The sequence below is a fragment of the Saccopteryx leptura genome, chromosome X (assembly GCF_036850995.1).
Source record: "Saccopteryx leptura isolate mSacLep1 chromosome X, mSacLep1_pri_phased_curated, whole genome shotgun sequence".
Taxonomy (NCBI): Eukaryota; Metazoa; Chordata; class Mammalia; order Chiroptera; family Emballonuridae; genus Saccopteryx; species Saccopteryx leptura.
The window spans coordinates 97,719,290-97,738,741 of record NC_089516.1 but is presented as its reverse complement, the minus strand read 5'-3'; the positions used below and the strand labels follow the sequence as shown (position 1 = coordinate 97,738,741).

The 19,452-nt window shown below is 46.1% G+C and overlaps 1 protein-coding gene across 1 annotated transcript in view; it reads right to left on the bottom strand.

Moving 5' to 3' along the window:
• The window catches only part of FRMPD3 (FERM and PDZ domain containing 3), a 137,424-nt gene extending 127,138 nt beyond the window's left edge, over positions 1–10,286 (bottom strand). The window contains exon 1 of the mRNA XM_066356097.1: positions 10,197–10,286. The gene's annotated coding sequence lies outside the window, so the exon portion shown is untranslated. The remainder of the gene's footprint in view (positions 1–10,196) is intronic.
• Between the last annotated feature and the right edge of the window lie 9,166 nt (positions 10,287–19,452).

Below are 19,452 nucleotides of genomic sequence, written 5' to 3'. Positions count from 1 at the left end.
GAGTGTGGAAACCTCTAGAGAGGGAAAAAGAAAAAAAAAGGTAAAAAAGTAGACCTAACAGCCAATTTTTATTTGGACTTTGCAGGTGACAGACTTTAAAGAGTGCAGCAACAGCAGGCTGGTGGGTCTGTTTAAAAATCCCCCTCTCTTTTCTCTCAGTGAGTGATTTCCTTACATATTAGAAAGATTACAGCTTGACTGTAGGTGACAAGATGAATATGGAACAACACTTGCTTTGTTAATCGTATCTGCATTCTCTGTAATTTCACTGATGGTGGCAACAGAAGCAGTGAGACACACAGCACCCTTGCCAGCCCTGTGAGTGAGTCTTGCAAGATCCAGAATTCTGGCCATCTTGATATAGGATCGAGAGCAAATCCCATCAACAATTAATCTGTATACCTCAGTTTACCCCTGTGTCAACTGGAAAAGCATCTGTAAATGACTGGCTTGAGTCTAGGTTAGAAATGAAAAGAAAAAGAGAACAATTACTGAAGAGAAAAATGTATAGATGACAGACAAAACTTGGGAGAGAAACAGCGAGCATAGATTGCAGCAAGATACCCAAACCGAGAGATCTTGACTCTTACAAGGCTGACTGGAGCCAGTTGTCACTGCCATGCACTCTTCTTTCTGCTTCCAATGGGCTTTCTCTGTGAAGGGTCATAAATAAGACAACTGCCTTAGTCAGCCACTTGCAGTTCCTCTTCCAATCCCCTACTTCCATAGGTGTCTTCCACTGGGGAGACCTGCCCATGTCTCATCCACTCTCCTTCCAGCCATAACCCCTATCTCAAATCGGCAACCAGAAGACTGATAAAGGACCAAAACAGAAATCTTCAGCAAGGAAATGCTGGAGATCACTGGTCAAGAGATTATTCAGCAGTGTGTGTGTATATGTGCACACATGCATGTTCATTCAGCAATGTACCATCTGTTCTTGTTTTCCCAGGGGGTTTGGATCACAAGAAAAGAGAGGCCTGTTTGGGGGGTCCTACCCCCAGAGCTGAGCTCTCTTGGTGGTTAGGAGCCCACAGCCTGGGAAGATTTACTCTCCCCTCATTTATCTTTAGAAGGCATCATTCTCTCCCATAAGAAAAACTAGTAAAAAGAAGGGGGCTAAAATCTCACAAATATCCCTTGACGTGCAGTTATCCATTCCTCTGTAGCCCAGGGATGAGGCACTAGCCCCAGACAAATGCCCAGGGCCAAAATTCTGTGAACTGGCAGGAGGGTGAAAGCTGGTGGAGGAAGCAAATGAGCAGGCAGAGGCATCTCCCATCATGCTCCCACTCACCTGTGGACTCTTCTCTTATTTCTTTCATATAAGCTGTAACAACAGGGCTCCAGCTGGCATTAAAGTGCTATGGCAGCTCTTGCCATGCCCTGGCACAGGTGTGATCTCCACTGGGACAGTCCAAGTGCTGAGAGGAGTTTTAAAACTGATTCTGCCAAGGAAGTTCAAAGGAATCTCCTTGTTTTGAGCAGGTTCCACAGGTCTTGGGAGCTTTAAACAGAAAGCCCCTGCTTCTAAACTCCTTGTTGGGGAGTATGGTACTCAGAACCTCAGCTCAGCTGTCATCTCAACTGTATACTTCAGCCAGATTCTCTACCGTTCACTCTTTCAGGTTGTGGCATTGAGGGCATTGAGGCCTCAGTGAAAATCTACTTGACTTGGGATGATTAAATGGTTAACCCATTGCTATTTTACTGCTAGTGAAATTCAGCCACATGAAGGCAAGGGGCAAAAAAAAAAAAGTGTAAGTCTTAAGGCTAAGAAGGAGAGAGCAAATAAGAAAAACAATTCAAGAGTATCTACTTGGTAGTTTACCTGCCAGGCCAATGCCTTAAGTGCATTTTGGATCTGACCTTCCTCTCTATGCTCACTGCCACCATTACCTCTCACTCGGATTGCTGTAGTATTTTACAAGCAGGTCTCAATCCTCGTATTCCAATCAAATCTGATTCCTATTGCATGGCTAACTATCTTAAAACACTTCACGTCAATTGTCCAGCAGCCTTTCAGGGTGTTCCCAAGTCCAAATCCCTCATGCTAACATCAAAGGTCTTTCAAATCAAGGCACTCCTTAACCAGCAAGTCATTTTTTCCCCATTGCACCTCCACACCCCCTTTCTTTTAATCAGACCTCCTTCTCACTTTTGTTTGATCATATCATAACCATCTCCACTTCCGGCCATGTCCCTAAATATGCCACCCCCTTGGAAGCCTGCTCTTTTTCTAGTTAACAATCTCAATTTCACACATTATTCAAAATCTAACTCAGTTCAACCTTTTCTGGGAAGCCTTTTCCTCCATTCCAGCTCATGCTGCTGACTCTCTCTGTGCCCTGAAATGCCACAGTACTTACTGTTTAGAGTATATAGTGTGGAATATAATTGTTTCCCAACTTGTATTATTCTTAGTTGCTTCATATGATTAAGTATTATTTTTCTGGTAAATTATGAATTTCTAAAGATCGGACCTTTTGCACTCCCCTTCTCACCACAACATTGATATTGGGCTAGATCCAGGAGCACTAAATAGATTCCTCTTCCTTAACTCCAAAATTAAGGGAGAATGAGATGAATGATGCCCTCTGAGGATCTTCCATGTCTGTTCCCTCCCCTTTCTCAAAAGAAGTTTTAGATGGTTGAGGAGCTAAGGCTGCCCAGAAAGACCTAGCCAGCCAATAGGCTGTTGGATCTCTAGTTTCAATACACTCCCACCTCTTAAGGCTTTCCTAGCAATCAATAATGCTGCTTAAGTGATCAATCTGAGACACAATGGGCTGCAGGGGCCAGTGTTTGATTAACTCCGGAGAATAAATGTATTCTGGAACAGACAGAGCAGGGAGGGAGGAGCAGGAGAGAAAGCAGAAGAAAGATGAGCTGTGGGAAGGTAGAGGGAGAGAAGGTTTTATGAATGAGGATAAATAGGATGAAGTTGAAAGTAGTTCTCACCTGATCTGATTCAACAGCTAAAGCAAGTTCTTACTGAGGCAGATAAATAATCTTGGGGCTTTCTCAGAGCCCAGTGAATATATAGGGACTACTGAACAATTTCTGACCTTAGCAAAATCATTGCTGTCATGGTCTACTGAGGGCCTAAGAAGTTGCAGGCTCCATATTGTGTGCTGGAGACTTCAGGAGACCCAAAGGAAGGGCTAGGGTCTTGAGCTATGCTCATTGGCTGGGTCTACAGAAATCCCAAGCTCTGGCACCCTTCAGTTCTCCATCCAAGACTGGTGACTCTGATATCCATGATGATATGGGATAGCTGGCTCATCTTCAAGGATGAGATTAGAATTACCTTCTCTCTGTCCATTGGTATACATACTATCTCTCCTCCCAAGACTCTGAGGCAGGATATAAGATTATTTGGCAGTTATTAAAAAATAAGGGTTTCTTTCCTGAAAATTTTCTGGAGGACCCAAATTTCTATACCAGTAATTACAATTTTTCTGAGAAAGATAGCGCTATCTGGAAAAGAGTATATGGTGTATTACTGTAAGAAAGTTCCTCTGTTAATCTAACCATGATTTCTGTTACTCTCATCATCCTTCACAGATGATGGTATTATTACTCTCGCTACCATGCAGACTCAGAGCCTCAGAATCATCTTTGATTCTTCTTCCTTTCTCCTCCCACTCATCCAATTGATAGATAAATCACGTTTCTTCTACCGTCAAAATCTATCCACCTACCTCCTTCATCTATCCCTATCTAGCCACTTACCTGGTCTTCATGCTTCCAAGATGGCCCCATTTTATTCAATCTCTCAAAGGTGTGTGTGTGTGGGGGGGAGACCTGAATCTAATCAAGACCAAAGTTAACTTCCCTCACAAGAGATAAAAGGGATAGTGGAATAATCTAAATGACAAGAGGAAGCAGACAAATCAGAATGTGGGACAGTGTTCAGAACAAGTAACCTGACTTCTCTAACAAGTCAGAGAGAAGGTACTGTTGAAAGTGCCTTAAGCGACACATTGACCAAATGTAATGTATGGCACTTATTTGCATCTTGATTCTAACAAGCCAACTATAAAACATGTTTTAAGACAAGTGAGGACATTTGATTATGAACTAAGTGATGGATAATACAAAAGCATTATTGTTACTTTTGTTAGATATGTTAATGGTAGTGCAGTTAATGAGAAAGTGTTCATTTTTTAAAAGATGCATAGAGAAATATAAGGGGTAAAATGACATAACTGATGTTTAAAATTTATTTTAAAATACTTCAGCAAAGAAAAAAAAAGGAAAAATGAAGCAAATATGGCAGAGCCCTGATGATTACTTAATGTGGATATTGAGTTACTATATGACATTACTATACTATTTTCTCTGGGTTTTTTTGAGAGATGTTCATAATTAAGAAAAAGCAAAAGTCATCCACCATACCCCAGTCCACCTTCTTGCTTTATCTTTCACTCCTATCTCATTTCTCTATGACACAGCTGCCCTAAGTTCTTGCTCAAGGAATTCCTGTCTGAACTTCACCCCCTTACTTACTCATTAATTCATTTGTTTATTCAACAACTCTCTATTAAGGACCTCTAATATGCATTAGGCTATGTAAATGCAAAAATGACTGAGTTGAAACAAGGAGCTTTCAGCAGCTAGCACAGCACCTTGCACATAGTAGGTGCTCAGTAAATGTTTACTGAACTGATATTCAGGGAGAGATGTGATAGACTCCCTCTTTAACTTGAACCAATAATTATTCAATCCAACCCAACAAATGCTTATTGAACACTTACTATGTCTAAGGTATTGTCTGCTATGGTGTTAAAAAAAGAGATGAAAAACATCATGTTCTTTCCCTCATTGAATTTATAATGTAGATAAGGCATACATATATGAGAAGCGGTATTTGTATGTGAAAAATGAATGATTCAACAATAATAATGGAGTGAATCAGCAATGTACTTGCCAAATGTATTTTGGAGAAAATAAGTGCAGGAGGAGTTGAGGGGAGCAAGAAAGATCATTTCAGTCTAGAATGATCAGAGAAGACTTAACAAAAGAGGTGAATTTGAATGTAAAGTTGTAGAATAGATATTGTGTTATTGATTAGGAAGAGAGCTTAGAAAGAGAACAGAGGGCAATTCCTGGCTAGTGGAATGGCATGAGTAGAATGCAAAAAAAAAAAAAAATGTACAGAAGACATGGTTAAGAGACCCTGAGGAAAGAAATTTGGCTGTCGTACAGGCCCATGTAGGTCTGTGTTTCTCAAGTATACCAAATACATCAGCATCGCTTAGGGAACTTTATAAAATGCATGTTCCTTGACTCTATCTCCCAGAACTACTGAAGCAGAAGCTCAGGCAGTGGAACCCGTGAATATGCATTTTAACAAGTTCCCCCACATGATTTTTGAGACACATTAAAATTTGAGGATTCATGATGTGGACAAAAAGTAGGAGATGAAGTTGGAAGAATACATAGTGTTAGGCCCCCTCAAGGAGAGCCTTGACTGCTCAGGCTAAGGAGACTGAAATGATCCCACAGGTAATCAGATATCATTCCTCAAATAGGTTGATCCGAAGTGTCATGAATAAAGGATATTTAGGAATATTAATCTGGCAGGTGTGTGTATTGTGGACCGGAAAGGAAAGAGACTAGTGCAGTGTAGACATGAGGTGGTAGCAGGGAGCAAGCAGGGTGAACCAGGAGAGAGTCAGAGATGGTTCTGAGATTTCTAGTCTGGGAGATTAGAAGTCTTGTGTAACAAAGAGGTCAGAAGAGCAAGGAATCTTCGAGAGATAACAAGCTGAATTTGTGAATGTGGAGTCTGACGTGATGGCAGACTATCCGAAGGGAAATGTTCAGGAAGTAGCTAGAAATATAAGGCTGAAATATGTATAGGAGAAGGGTTAAGCTGGGACTACAGAAGTGGAAATAGACAGTAGAGGGGGAAGCCATAACAGGGCTTCATGTTCTTGCCATCAGAGGAAAAAGCAAGAGGAGCCAGAGAACACACAGGTTTGAGGGGCTGGAGGTAGAACTAGCAAAACAGACAAAAAGGGAAGAGTCACCGGGGTATAAGGGTACCCAAATACTACAACCAGGCAGAGAGTTCTTCAATAAGCTAGGGACGGCTAGCAGTGTGGCTAATGCCAAAGTGAAGTTTAAGGCTCTAAAAAAGGTGACTAGCTATGACATGCATACAGAGAAACCTGCTGATCTCATGTTTATCAACATCAACAGTCACACTGGCTCCTACATGTAACAGGCCTTCTCCCTCTCTCTCTCTCTCTCTCTCCCTCCCTCCCTCCCTCCCTTCCTCTGTCTCTCTCTGTCTCTCCCCCCAGTCATAAACACACACACACACACACACACACACACACACACACACACACACACACTGATAACTGATTTCCCAGCTCATTTTCTGACTGCCCAAGGGAGTAGGTACTAGCGTACCACTGGGCTGTTCACATTTCATTGAAGGATGGTGCCCTCAGAAAAGGGGACGCTGCCTGTAGTGGGTGAGAAATCATATAGATTCCTGCCCTCTCCTTACCAGTTCAGCTGAGTGGGGACTGCAAAGGAGGGAAGAGGGCAGGTTTCCCTCCCCTTGCTCCCCCCTTCCCTCCCCCTGGCCCCTAGCCCTCAGATTTCTCAGCAGAGCTGCAAGGTGAGGTCCATTTTGAGAGTCCTTCGTTTTGGCTGCTAATAATGTAAAAGAATGTTTTTTTCATTCTGAATTTATGGTAAGAAGGAAAACAGAAGTCCTTGAGAGAAGAGCCAGACAGAGTTTTCTGTTGCCAATGCTAATAGCTTTAAGGCTGGCCCACAGCTGAAGCCCTTTCTCCCAGGGACTGTTCCGGTAAGGGTCTTCACCCAGAATAGATGGGGATCTTCTCAGCTCTAGAATTGATTGCTAGGACCTCTGGGAAGGCTTAACCCTGAGAAGTCAAACTTACCTTCATAAGCCTTATTTCCTATAATTTGCTCTAAATGTGTGTGTATATGTGTGTGTCTGTGTCTGTTTAGGTTCTCTATGTAATTTGCATGTGTGTGTGTGTAATCTGTGTGTGTGTGTAATCTGTGTGTGTGTATGTGTTTTATGGCTTCAGCTAGCCCAGAGGCTCCAAAAGCACAGGATCCTTCTATTGCTTTTGATGCTGCTCCCTCAGGGTACCTTGTCTGGTGCTAGCCCACAGAGCCCGATCATTTCTGTCCAGTGGGGGTGGGTGGATACAGAGTGCTTCTGTTGTATTGCATCCCACCCATGCTATTTCCAAGGGCTGGAAGTACGGACTCCTGTGGTGGGGTGGTGCCAGACCAATGCCTTTCTTCTTCCCATACCACCCTGAAACCCCCCATACTTACCCTCACACTCCAGGACTGCAGCTGCCGCACCCCACCCCACCCTTTTGCCCCTTTGCCTTGCCCAGCTTGCTGCTGTTATCAGTAACCCAGGGCTTTCCTGTTGTACTTTTTCAACTATTGCTCCCAAAATATCTCATTGATGGCAAAAACCCCAAATATGGCCACACAGCTCATTTCCTAAGACCCTGGAACTGCATCATTCACCAAAGGGAGAGGTCCCCTGCCTCATTCAAAATGGGGCTTACAGCATCCTAGGAGTCCCCAGCCCCCTCACCCACAGGAGCAGAAGCTCCACTCTATGTTCTGAGGCCACAGCACCAACAACATCACTTGCTTGTGTTTATGGGGGCACTTGCTGGCTTCAGGCTCCAGCTCCCACAGTCTGGGTCAGGAAGCACGCCAGAAGCCTGGGGCTCCCAGCACACTCCTCTGGCCAGCCTTCTCTCTCTAGTGGCGAGAAGCCCACATTTGCAAGGCAATTGTGGTGGTGGGTGTCCATGGGAGAGAGGGGAGGACCTTTCCACATGCAGCAAAACAGTGTTTCTTTCCAGCTTAGATCATATCCCCTCCCTTCTCAGAATCTTGCAGTGGCTCCCAATTGTCTCTTACTAAATTTTAAATCTTTTTGTGGGCCTCAGATCCCTTAATAATTATATCCCACCTTCCCACATCCTCGCTCCCACATACACACATCATGCCTAACTGGGGGCCAGTCATAGACAGCAGACAATATCACAAAGGTTCCTGCCAAGGTCCTGCCACAGGTGCCTGAAAGCCCCACCAACCCAGTCATTCCATTGCCTCCTTTAAACATGTAAATGTTACCTGAGAGGCGAAGGCAGTCGACAATTACCAGCTATTAACACACTTTGGCCAGGCAGGGATTCTGTCATCAGAAATGACCAAGCAGAGAGCGAAGCCCCGCCTAAATGGCCTAAGGGGGCGGGAGAGGGGACTCAGAGACGCCTGGAGCAGCCTGTGGGAGGGGTGCAGGGAAGGGGCTCTGATATGGAAGCCATCTCCATCACGACTTCACCAAGGGCTACAGATTGACTTGAAGTCTCCACTTAAAATCAGTCAAACCCACTGATGCCCCCCCTCCGGGAAATCTTACTTCACCCTCCACACGCACATCATGTCTACTTCATGACAAACTGCTGAGGTTGAATTGCTTCTGTACACATAAACAAATAACCCACAAAATTCGGTAGAAGCTGGCATGTCTGCTAGGCATGGCCAAGACTTGTTGAGGTCTGGGAGGGGGTTTGGGGGGGAGACTGAGCCTTTTGCTCAGTGGAAATAGCAAAGGCTTCTTGGGAAGCTCAACTCAGCTCCCAGGAAGCGGGAACTGGGTCCCCCAGCTTCTTCTGCAGTGAGTTTGACTCGCAGGGAAGGGAAAGGGATTCCTGGTCTCGGATCTGAGGACCTGGGTGCTGTGGCAATTCAGACACCGGGCCCTCCAGGCCAAAATGTGCGCCTTTTACCCCGAGCTTCCAGCGTGGAAAACTCACTCCGAGCTTCTCCCTGAGTCAGCAGAGTCCCTCACCCTCCTCTCGGGGAAGGGCGCCCCCAAGGGATCCTTGGTCTTATAACAACTTCTCTAATGGGCAGGAGTCCAGAGACTGCCCCGCCCTCCGCAAGAGCTGCAGGATGCTGAGACCACCCGGAGAGCTCTGCAGCCGGACAAAGATGCCAAAGGGAGGGGGGCCGGTCTGGCAGAATTCCGTGTACACTGTGATCAAGGGCTCTTTGGTAACAGCTGGAAGGGTGGGGTTACCACCTGCTTCTGGGGGAAGGTGTCAAGCATTTGCCCCTGGTGTGGTTTCAGTGTGTGCGGTTGTGTGTGTGTATGGGGGTGTGTGTGGGAGGGGGGAGCCCAGGAGCTCGGATGTGGACAGGCACGACTATGAGACTTGGGAATGCTTTTTGCCAGAATGGAGTTAAGGGCTCCGGCGGAGGTGTCCACTGTAGCTTAGGTTGGGGTTGGCTGTGTTTTTGTGTGGTGGAGCAGCAGGTACTGGATCTGCAGTAATGTGCAGTTGTCATGTAGTTTCTCAGGGACGTTCTGAGAAAACACACACACATACACACTCTCCAAGCTCCAGAGCACCAGGCTGGGGATTAGAGGTGTGTGTGCGCGTGTGTGTGTGTTTCTGTGTGTGTCTGTGCGCGCGCGCACACACATGTTTTAGCTGCGCCGGGGAGGGGGTGCGTATTGCTAGCTGTGTGTTTGGGTGACTGCTTTATTATTATCCCCGTGGGAAGGGGCAAGTGTATCTGTGTGTATGTGTGTGTGTGTGTTTTGTATTTGGATGAGGTGACTGTGTAGCTCCGCGCCGGGTATACGGTGCGGCTGTATGTGCGTGTGTGTGCGTCCGTGTCCGCGTGTGAACATGGCCCCGGGAACCACGCACATGCTTCGGAGAGCTGTTTCTGGCAGCCCTAGGACTCGGGCTTCTCCGGGCACTCCGGCTAAGTGGTTCTGTCTCAGCAGCCAGGCCCCGCGTCTCGCCAGCTCTCCCAACTGTGCCCACAGCCCCGGCGCGCACACAAAGGCTCCATAATGAACGCGCTGCACTCCCCTGCACTCGCCTTCTCACCCTGCAACACACCGGCCAAGGCTAGCCCGCCAAGCCGGAGACTCACTGAGGCGCTGGGACGCACCCGGCCGCTGCTTTCACCTGCCTGAACTCCGGGATGCCCGACGCTCTGCGCCCCCTGCCTTGGCCCAGGCTCCCGGGGGCGCCCAAGCGCCAGTAGCCCCCAAACCTGCCCGGGGCGGCACGCTCCCGCTGCAACCCATCCCTGGTGGGGCTGGAACTACGGGCGCGCCCCCCTGAATGCAGCGCGCCTCTTACCTTCCTCCTCTGCCTTCTCTTCCTCCTCCTCTTATTCCGCGGCGCGGCGCGGTGGCGGCGAAAGCGGCGGGACTAGGGAGCTGGTGTCTCCAAGCTCCGTACGGGCGTGTGGCTCAGTGGCGCCGGGCGGCAGGACAGGCGGAGGTTGGCGGGGCGGCAGCAGCCGGCCTGGGACGCTGGGAGCCGGCGCGCAGGCGGCAGGCTGCGGGCAAGCTGGCAGCGGCGCGCGCGGACTCCTCCGGCGGGCTCCATGGCTGCGCCGCGGGCGGCACCATCGCCGTGACTTGCTCGTCGCTTTCTCGCTCTGGGAGTGCGGCAGGCGGCGAGGTGACGGATGGCGGAGAGGCGGCCGGACAGCGGAGAAGGGGAGGGGAGAAGGGGCGGAGGGAGGGGGAAGGGGAGGGGGAGAAAGAGAGGAGTGCAGAATGAGGGGCCTCTCCCGAGCTTCCCGACCCTCGAGTGCTGGCGTCGGTTTCCCAGAACGGGAACGCAGCTTAAAGGCGCAGCTCCCGGCTCGGGTCACAACTAAAAATAAGCACAAAATTAAAAATTGGGGAATGAATTTCCCAAACCCAGCCGCTCAGTCCAGCGCTGCCTCACTTCTTGAACCTAACCATTTCAGCTGGGCTCTGCCGGGAACTGCCGGTAGCTAAGAGGGCAAACCAATCTCCAAAGTGAACTAGGGAAGGGTGGGGGGACTGAACTGAGAAGAAGTGACAAGCAGAACGCTCGCTTAGGGACTCCTTTCCCTGGCCCCTGGCCGTGCCGTCCTGAGCTCTCCTTGGTCTCAGTGCTCGTCTTCTGCTGGGGTTGTCCTCCCTGCAGCTCCACTCCAAGTACCTCGGCCAACAGCCAACGCACCTAGAGTTTCGGCTTCGGCTCAGGCTCCTGCTCTCAGCACCTCGCCGGCCCTGGCATGCGAGCTCTTTCGAGCCCAGGCCCTGCCCTAGAGCCCACCTCAGGAAGGGATCGACCTGCTAGGGGGCAGGGGTCCACTTAGCGCGTGCGATTGCCTTGGTGCGAAGGGAAGGAGGCTAAGGGGTGTGTGTGTGTGTGTGTGTGTGTGTGTGTGTGTAGAACCTTCTTTCCCTTTGCTGGTGAAAACACACACACACACACACACACACACACACACACACACACACACACACACCGAAAAAGAGCCGCTAAGGCACGCAGCACAGTGTCTGATAAATGATCGCAGGACATTTTTTTTTAGAGACATGCTTTGAATACTAAACATGTGGCTGCTTAGATTCAAGAAGGGCTGTTGGTCTCCCAACCGGCTCCAGACCCCTTTGGAGGAGTTTGGGGTCCAGGATCTTTTCTCCCAATGTCTCAAAGGGCAGCCTCGGTGGGGGGATGGGAAGGACTAGAAAGCTGGACAATGGGTCTGGAAGAGCAAAATTGGGGCCAGGGAAGAGCAGAGCAGAAGGAAGGGGTGGAATTGAAGAGCCTCTGGTGATACCAAATGCATGGCGAATTTCCAAGTGTCAGAGGAACCTCAGAAAGATAGTAAACATGGGTACATTTGGCCCCAGCAGTTCCAAGGTAAAAGATTAACCATTCTCAATTTCCTTGTGTGTCCAGACTCTGGAAGGGAAGCTTTTGTGAAAAAGGGACCCATTCCAGTTGGAATCTTTTCCTCACCGCCAGTTCCATTTAAGCATTTGGGTAAAGGAGACTGAAGGGCTACTGAAGGGCAATTGCAGGACAGGAGGACGGTTTTGTAAGCTGCGTGGAACTTCCAGGATCCAGAGTTCCGAGTGCAGGACACCGTGGCTCCCCATAGTTGGTATCAGCACTAGAGTAGCTGACTAGCCGATCGGGCCGTCTGTCCACTGAGCACACTGTTTTGCTTACTACCTAGTATTTCCTACTGGGGAGAAAAGGTTAGAAATTCTCTGCATCTGGATGAGGGTACCCTAGGCAGGAAAAACAAGTTGATGAGATTATTAAAAATGGATGGTAAGTGAAAGTAAAGACATGTAGAAAGAGAAACAGCATTTCTGGCAAATGCTCAGGCAGACCCACACACAAAAGGATGTTCTGAAGAGCAACACACACGGAGTCACACATGGGGCCACAGACATGCTGAGGTAATACAAAGAAGAAGGAGGAGGACAAGGTAAGGAGAAGGAGAGGAAGAAAAAGAGGAAAGGAAGAAGAAGGTGGAGGAGGAAGGAGAAGAGGGGAGGAAGGAAGAAGAAGGAGGAGGAGGAGGAAGGAAGAAGAAAACTCATCTAGCCAGAGAAGTGACTTAGACTTAAATTCTAATCCTTCCAAAAGAGAGAGGTGAAGATAAGCAAGGAAGAGTCAGACTCCTGTCTCCGGGGATTAGAGAGAGCACCAGGAATCAGCTGTCCAGTGTGAACAATGGTGTTTGCTCCCAGACAGTCGGCTGGTTTCCTGGAGGGAGGTGTCTCAGGTGGAGGGGGGATCCCCTCAGAGTTCCCTGATTTTTACCCATTTCCTTCCTTATTAATAATAATACAGATACCAACAAGTTGGTTTGTATAAGTTCTTTCAATAAAACTCAACGGGTTAATAACTAAAATAAGTGCACTTTATGATTCTGATTAACCACTTTCTGCTGCTTGCTTGGCTCACTGGCAGCATACGCCTGGGTTCTAGTCAATCTGCTAGGTAATAAACAAAAGTAAAGAAGGGGTAGCAAAGGGGGGAGAGTATTGGGAGAGTTTTGTTCTTATTCTGCTCAATTCCAATATAAAGTGATGGAGCATCACTGGAAAAATGCATGCATGAGGGCTCCTGGGTGACCACTGAGGCACTGTATTGTTTAGAAGACTGATTAAGTGCATAACTTTAGGAATCTTCTTCTTATTAGGTGGGTCACTTAACCTCTCTGAGCCCTAATTGTGAGATGGAGATGATGACAGAATCTATCTCTTAGAGTTATTGAGAATATTAAATGAGATAATATATGTGAAAGTTTCCAAGAAGTGGTAGCTGTCATCCCTTCTCAAGACCAATTTGCCTTCTAGTCAACTACAAAAATGTTTCTGGTTTTGTTCTTATTCTGCTCAATTCCAATATGAAGTGATGGAGCATCTGCATTGTTTCTTGCTCTTGATCATAGTGAGTTCTCAAGTTTGCATGCACATAACTGATTTCATTTCCAAAAGGAGAACTTCCCCCATCATCAGAGAATCACATAAGTAGGATTTGTTTGTTTGTTTGTTTAACAAACTGTGCTCTCCTTATGCTCAACAGATTTGAGGAAGGAGGAAAAGCAGGAGGCAGAGTACAAGGAAGGTTCTTTAACATTCTTAACCCTGTGCCAAAATGCCGCAAAATTAACACTTGCGTGTTCAGCTGGAACCATCTTTCCAGTCTCACTGAAATTTAGTAAGGAAGATCCCCTCAGGTAAGAGTTCAGCTTCTTCAATCATGTGACAGTTGGATAACAAATGAAGAACTTCTACCCAGAAGTCTATTTTCTACCGAAATGAATACATTGTGACAAAGCTAATAAGTGGCAGTATTTTTCTCCCCTGCATTCTGAGAGTGGAAGAAAGGAACCCAGCCTTATGGCGCCCTGGACTGTAAGAGACTATCTTGGATTCCAGTAATAATTGTAATACTGACTACCATGTATGATCTTATCACTCACTGCAAATTGGTTGCTATGTAAACACTCTTAAGAAAAAGAGAATGGTACTTCATCTCTGCAGATACAATTAGTTCCACTCCCCTGGTAGGATTTCTAGCTAGCCCTGAGAGCTTTACATGCATTAACTCATTTCATGATCAACCCTCTTACCTAGGGAGCATCATCATCCTTATTTTACAGAGGAAGAAACCAAGACTCCCATTGCAGTAGGTAGAGGAAGCTGGATTCTAACTTTGTAATAACAATTAATAGTAATAATAACTATAATTTTAACCTTTTTGAGCACTTATTATAGCTCGTCCTGTGCTGGCAATTTGCATGTGTTATCATATTTAATCCTCACAATAAATGTGAGAGGGTGGGTACTATGATTATGATGACTATTTTGGGTTTTTTAATTTATTGAATTTATTGGGGGTACAGGTTTCAAGTGTACAACTCAATAAAGCATCATGTACACACTATATCTTGTGCCTATGACCCCAAACAAAGTCTCTTTCTGTCCCCATTTCCCCCACCTTTTTCCACTTCCACCTACGCCCCCTTTTCCTCTGGCTATCGCCACACTGTTGTTTGTGTTTACATGTTATGTATATGTTTCTTGGCTAATCCTTTCACCTTTTTTCATCCAGTTCCCCCATCTTCTCCCCTCTGACAGCTGCCAGTCTGTTCCATGTATCCATACCTCTGTTTATATTTTGTTTATCAGTTTATTTTGTTCACTAGATTCCACATATAGTGAGATCATATGGTATTTGTCCTTCTCTGCCTGACTTATTTCACTTAGTATAAAAATATTCAGGTCCATCCATGCTGCCACAAAAGGTAAGATTCCCTTTTTCATGGCTAATCAGTATTCCATTGTGTAAATGTACCACACTTTTTTATATACTTGTCTACTGATGGGCACTTGGACTGTTTTCAGATTTTGGCTATTGTAAATAATGCTGCAATGAACACAGGATCGCATATATCAAACTATACTACAAAGCCATTGTAATCAAAATAGCCTGGTACTTGCATAAGAACAAGAATATAGATCAATGGGGTAGAACAGAGAGCCCATAAATTAACCCATGCCATTATGGTTAATTAATATTTGACAAAGGAGGCAAGAACATAAAATGGGGTAAAGACAGACTCTCAATAAATGGGTAGGTACATGCAAGAAAAAAAAAATGAAACTACACCACCAACTCACACCATACTCAGAATAAACTCAAAATGGATAAAAGACTGAAATGTAAGTCATGAAACCATAAAAATTTTAGAAGAAAACATAAGCAGTAAAATCTCAGACATCTCTCATAAGAATACTTTTGGTGATATATCTCTTCAGGCAAAGGTAACAAAAGAAAAAATAAACAAATGGAACTACATCAAAATAAAAAGCTTTTGCACAGGAAAAGAAACCATCAACAAAATGAAAAGAGAACCCACTAAATAGTAGAACAATTTGCCAATGATTCATGTGGTAAAGGGTTATTTTCCAAAATATATAAAGAACTTATACAACTCAACACCTAGAAGACAAATAACCCAACTAAAAGTAGGCAAAGGAAGTGAATAGACACTTCTCCAAAGAGGACAGACAGATGGCTAATAGACCTATGGAAAAATGCTTTATGTCACTAATCATCAGAGAGATGCAAATTAAAACCACAATGAGATATCATCTTACTCCAGTCAGAATGGCTACCATCAATAGATTAACAATAGAAGGTGGTGAGGGTGTGAAGAAAAGGGAAGCTTTGTGCACTCTGAGTGGGAATGCAGACTGGTGCAGCCTCTGTGGAAAACAGTATGGGATTTCTTCAAAACCTAAAAAATGAAACTGCTTTTTGACCCAGTGATCCCATTTCTGGAAACATATCCAAAGAAACCCAAAACACTAATTCGAAAGAGTATGATTATGACTATTTTAAAGAAAAACAAAGACTCAGAAGAAAACAAAAGCTTAAGTAATCTCCACAATGTAGCACAGCTAGTAGAGCCTACTCCAGGACTTGAACCCATGCCAATTTAACTGCAACAGTTATAGGGTCTCCAAAAAGGCTGTGACCCCAAGTCTTCAACTGGGATTGCACAGTGGAGACAGGCTTCTAACTCCTCCAGAGACATACTAATCTTCCTGTCTCTGCTGTGGAAACCCAGCCACCCATTAGCACCCAAAGATTAATAAACAGAAGGCAGGGTATCATGGATGGCCAGAGTATGAAGTGTATTTGCCTAAGTCAGCAAAAGGATCCCCTGGGATGGTGGAAGGAGGGGTGTCATAATCAGAAAGATTAAGGAGGAAAGCCACTTCATAACTTTTCAGTCCTCAGTCCTTTATTGTCCATTTTTCCTTTCCTGCAAGACACCAACCCATCCAAAAGCATCTGGTGCCACCCAAAGCCCTAATGTTTGAAACAGAATGGGTAGAAAAAAAGGGAGAGGGACACTCCTGAGCTCCTGGGGACACTGAGAGATAAGAGAAAAGATGATGGCAGAAAGAACACCAGTGAAAAATGAAGAAATGGGCCATTTCAAAAGATTTGCCACTATGAAGAAAGATGATAAAAGGCTGGGCAATTATGCTCAGAGGGCTTTTCAGTGGCCCTTTGTGTGCTAGCTGAGCCTGCCTACTTGGTGTGGGCTGGGAGACACTGTAGGGAGCAACTCTGAGCTTCTGAGCTGTAGACTGCCAGCTATCCCTTTCCCAAGCCTCAGTTAGCTGGTGTCCTCTCCCCTCAAACGCAGCTGATGAGCAGGCCACACTGCTTGCTAGTTTTGTGACTCCCAGCTAGTTCCAAGTTTCCCTGTCTATATTTGCACCCCTACCCACAGACAACTTGCTGGGACAGTTCCCAGTGAAGAGAATGGGGAATCCCCAGGCCAGAACTACAGTGGTGCCCTGTAACCAGAATTGGGTTACTCAGTTCTTGGCTTCTCTGTGAGGCTTAGGGTCAGTGATACTTTGCGTCAACAAGGCCCAGGTCTCTTTGGTCTTGCTGGTTCTTTAGCCTTTCAGGCTTCTGCTCATCTCACTTACCTAAAACATTGGTTTAACAAGATTTCCTTTTGGCATTCCACACATACACCTCCTCTCAATAAGTCCCTGTCTTTCTAGATCTTCTTTGAGTGCCTGCCCATCCCTATACAGCCCCTCAGGCTCTCAGATTTTCCTGAATGCAATCTCTGTTCCCCATCAAAATATATCCCTCCCTTATCCTAGTCCTGTTTAATCCCACAATTTATACTTAAGGAATCACAGACAGTAATTGCCAGTGTCTTGCAAACTTTAAACACACACTTACACTCACACATGTACCCACACACACATACACAGGCTCAAGGAATCCCTAACAATAGAATAAAGTGAGACTGGACGGGAAGGTCAAAATGGCCCAAAGTATCAAAATTTTTAAAGTTTCATTCTATTTCAAAACATATGTAAAATTTCACATTCTACTACATAGTATGCTGGTGTTTGATTTCTCATGTAAACGTCGCATAGCTCGAAATTTCTTGATCAATTGGCAGCTCCAAAAAGAAACCTCACATTTATCCTTTGACTTTGTGTACCTCATAAGAAGTATAGAGACCACCGCATTAGAGAAGTGCTGAATAAGTGAATTCATTTACCCAGAACTTCCCTTTTTACCCACGATCTGTATTGAAGACAGTGGTGAGAATAAAAAATAAGTAGAATCGTTTTGAGTGTTGGTGTACAGTGGTGTATGTGCGATGTCTGTCTTCTTGTCTGGCTGGATTTCCCCCTGCAGGGTTGGCAGCAGAACCAGTCTCAGCCCTAGGTTCCAGAGGGTTCCGGCAGCCTACTTGAGGTGATGCATGCCTTCTTTTTGCTCAAATTCACCCCCCCTCCGCTGCCTTCAGCTGTGTGTGCCGGAAATTCTCCCTTGGGTTAAGGCCCAGTCTCCAGAAGGTCCTGGTAAATTGCACATGTTATCTGGAATGGACAGGACATTAAGTCATTTGCGCCCATTAATGCACTCACTGGAATAAATCTATCAGATTGCCTGTCACCTCTCAGAGGGCAGAGCTGTGAGAGGATGAGACAGTGCAGGGATTTTCCTTGGGTGCGGTGGGGTGGGGTAGAGGAGTTCTAAGTGGTGTGTTTTCTCAGCTATGGGGATTGGCCCCCCCTGTGCTCTCAAGAGGCTGATTTTGGGCTCCACCCCAGACCCCAGGACTCAATTTTACAAGCCCTCTGCTTCAAGCCTGTACTAAAGCATAGCCAAAGCAGGACTAAGGAGAGGAATGGTGCTTTGGAGGGCTTGGAGACCAAGGCCAAATGACAGGCCACTGGGGGAGGGAATAAGACCTGTCCACCAGTTTTACATTGTCCAGGCCTTACTCCTCCTCCTCCTCCTCCTCCTCCTCCCCCTCCCTTCCCCCTCCTTCTCCTTCTCCTTCTCCTCCTCCTCCTCCTCCCCCTCCCCTCCCCCTCCTTCTCCTTCTCCTTCTCCTCCTCCTCCTCCTCCCCCTCCCCTCCCCTCCTTCTCCTTCTCCTCCTCCTCCTCCTCCTCCTCCTCCTCCTCCTCCTCCTTCTTCTTCTTCTTCTTCTTCTTCTTCATATCCCCCTCTCTCTCTCTTTTATTTCTCTCTCTAGAGAGAGCTTCTGAACTGCTGCCTCTTCCTCAACCACCTGCCTTATGCAAAGGGAGCCCTGTGGAGAGAGGGCCAATGTCTCAGGAAAACCTCAGAGTGAGAGCTGAATTGACAGACTCTGCAATGGCCCATTGCTTCCTTGTAAGCTTTATTTTTCTCCCCCCTGCTGGCATCCTAGGTATGTTTGCCCTCCTGGAGTTAGAAAGTAAAACACCAATTTAAATTGATGCTGACGGAGCCTGTCAGATGCCACGTGCTTGCTGTTGCTGTTGCTACCAGTACGGCTATTTCCTATGAGGGATTCAGGCATGTGCTTGAGACACTGCTGCCAGAAGCTGCCCTCCTCACCCTTATTTCTGTGTGGTTAGGGGCAGGTGTGGGGTAAAATTTAGAAAGGACAAACTGGATGGACAATAGGAAATGTACCTAGGCTGATGAACAGAAGACTGGGTGCCTCTGATAGGCTCTCCATCCTGGTTTGTCATGTATCACTGAGTGGTCATGCACACTATTTATTCCTTCTGTGCCTGATGTTCCCCTGGAAAAAAAAACCTGGAAGACCATCTAGTGTCTGCCCAATGCTTTCAATAAGGGTGCAGACTTACAGAAAGATGAACCTGGAGATTTGGGGAAAGAAAACACCACTCAGAGAAAAATATGTCTTGAAAATAAGGAAGAAAGAGTGTTTAAACCTCCCTCATACCCTGGGAGGTCCTTGCTAATCTGATAAATGCATTCTAGCTAATGTGCCAGTAAGTGCTAATGACACAGTGAGTTCTTCTTCCAACTGTTTACATTTTGTCCACAGCTAAGCTTTCAATGTTCTTTCTCCAAAAATCTGATTTATAGTGGCAATGCTTGACACCAAGGCAGGTGGCTGAGGAGTTTGAGGGTTGAGGTCTTTTTCTTGTTCAGTGTCAGATAATCCCTTATGTGTGCACACGATTTTACAGTTGACTTTATTTGATTTTCACAATAACATTGTAAGGGAATAGTGTTGTTTTAACC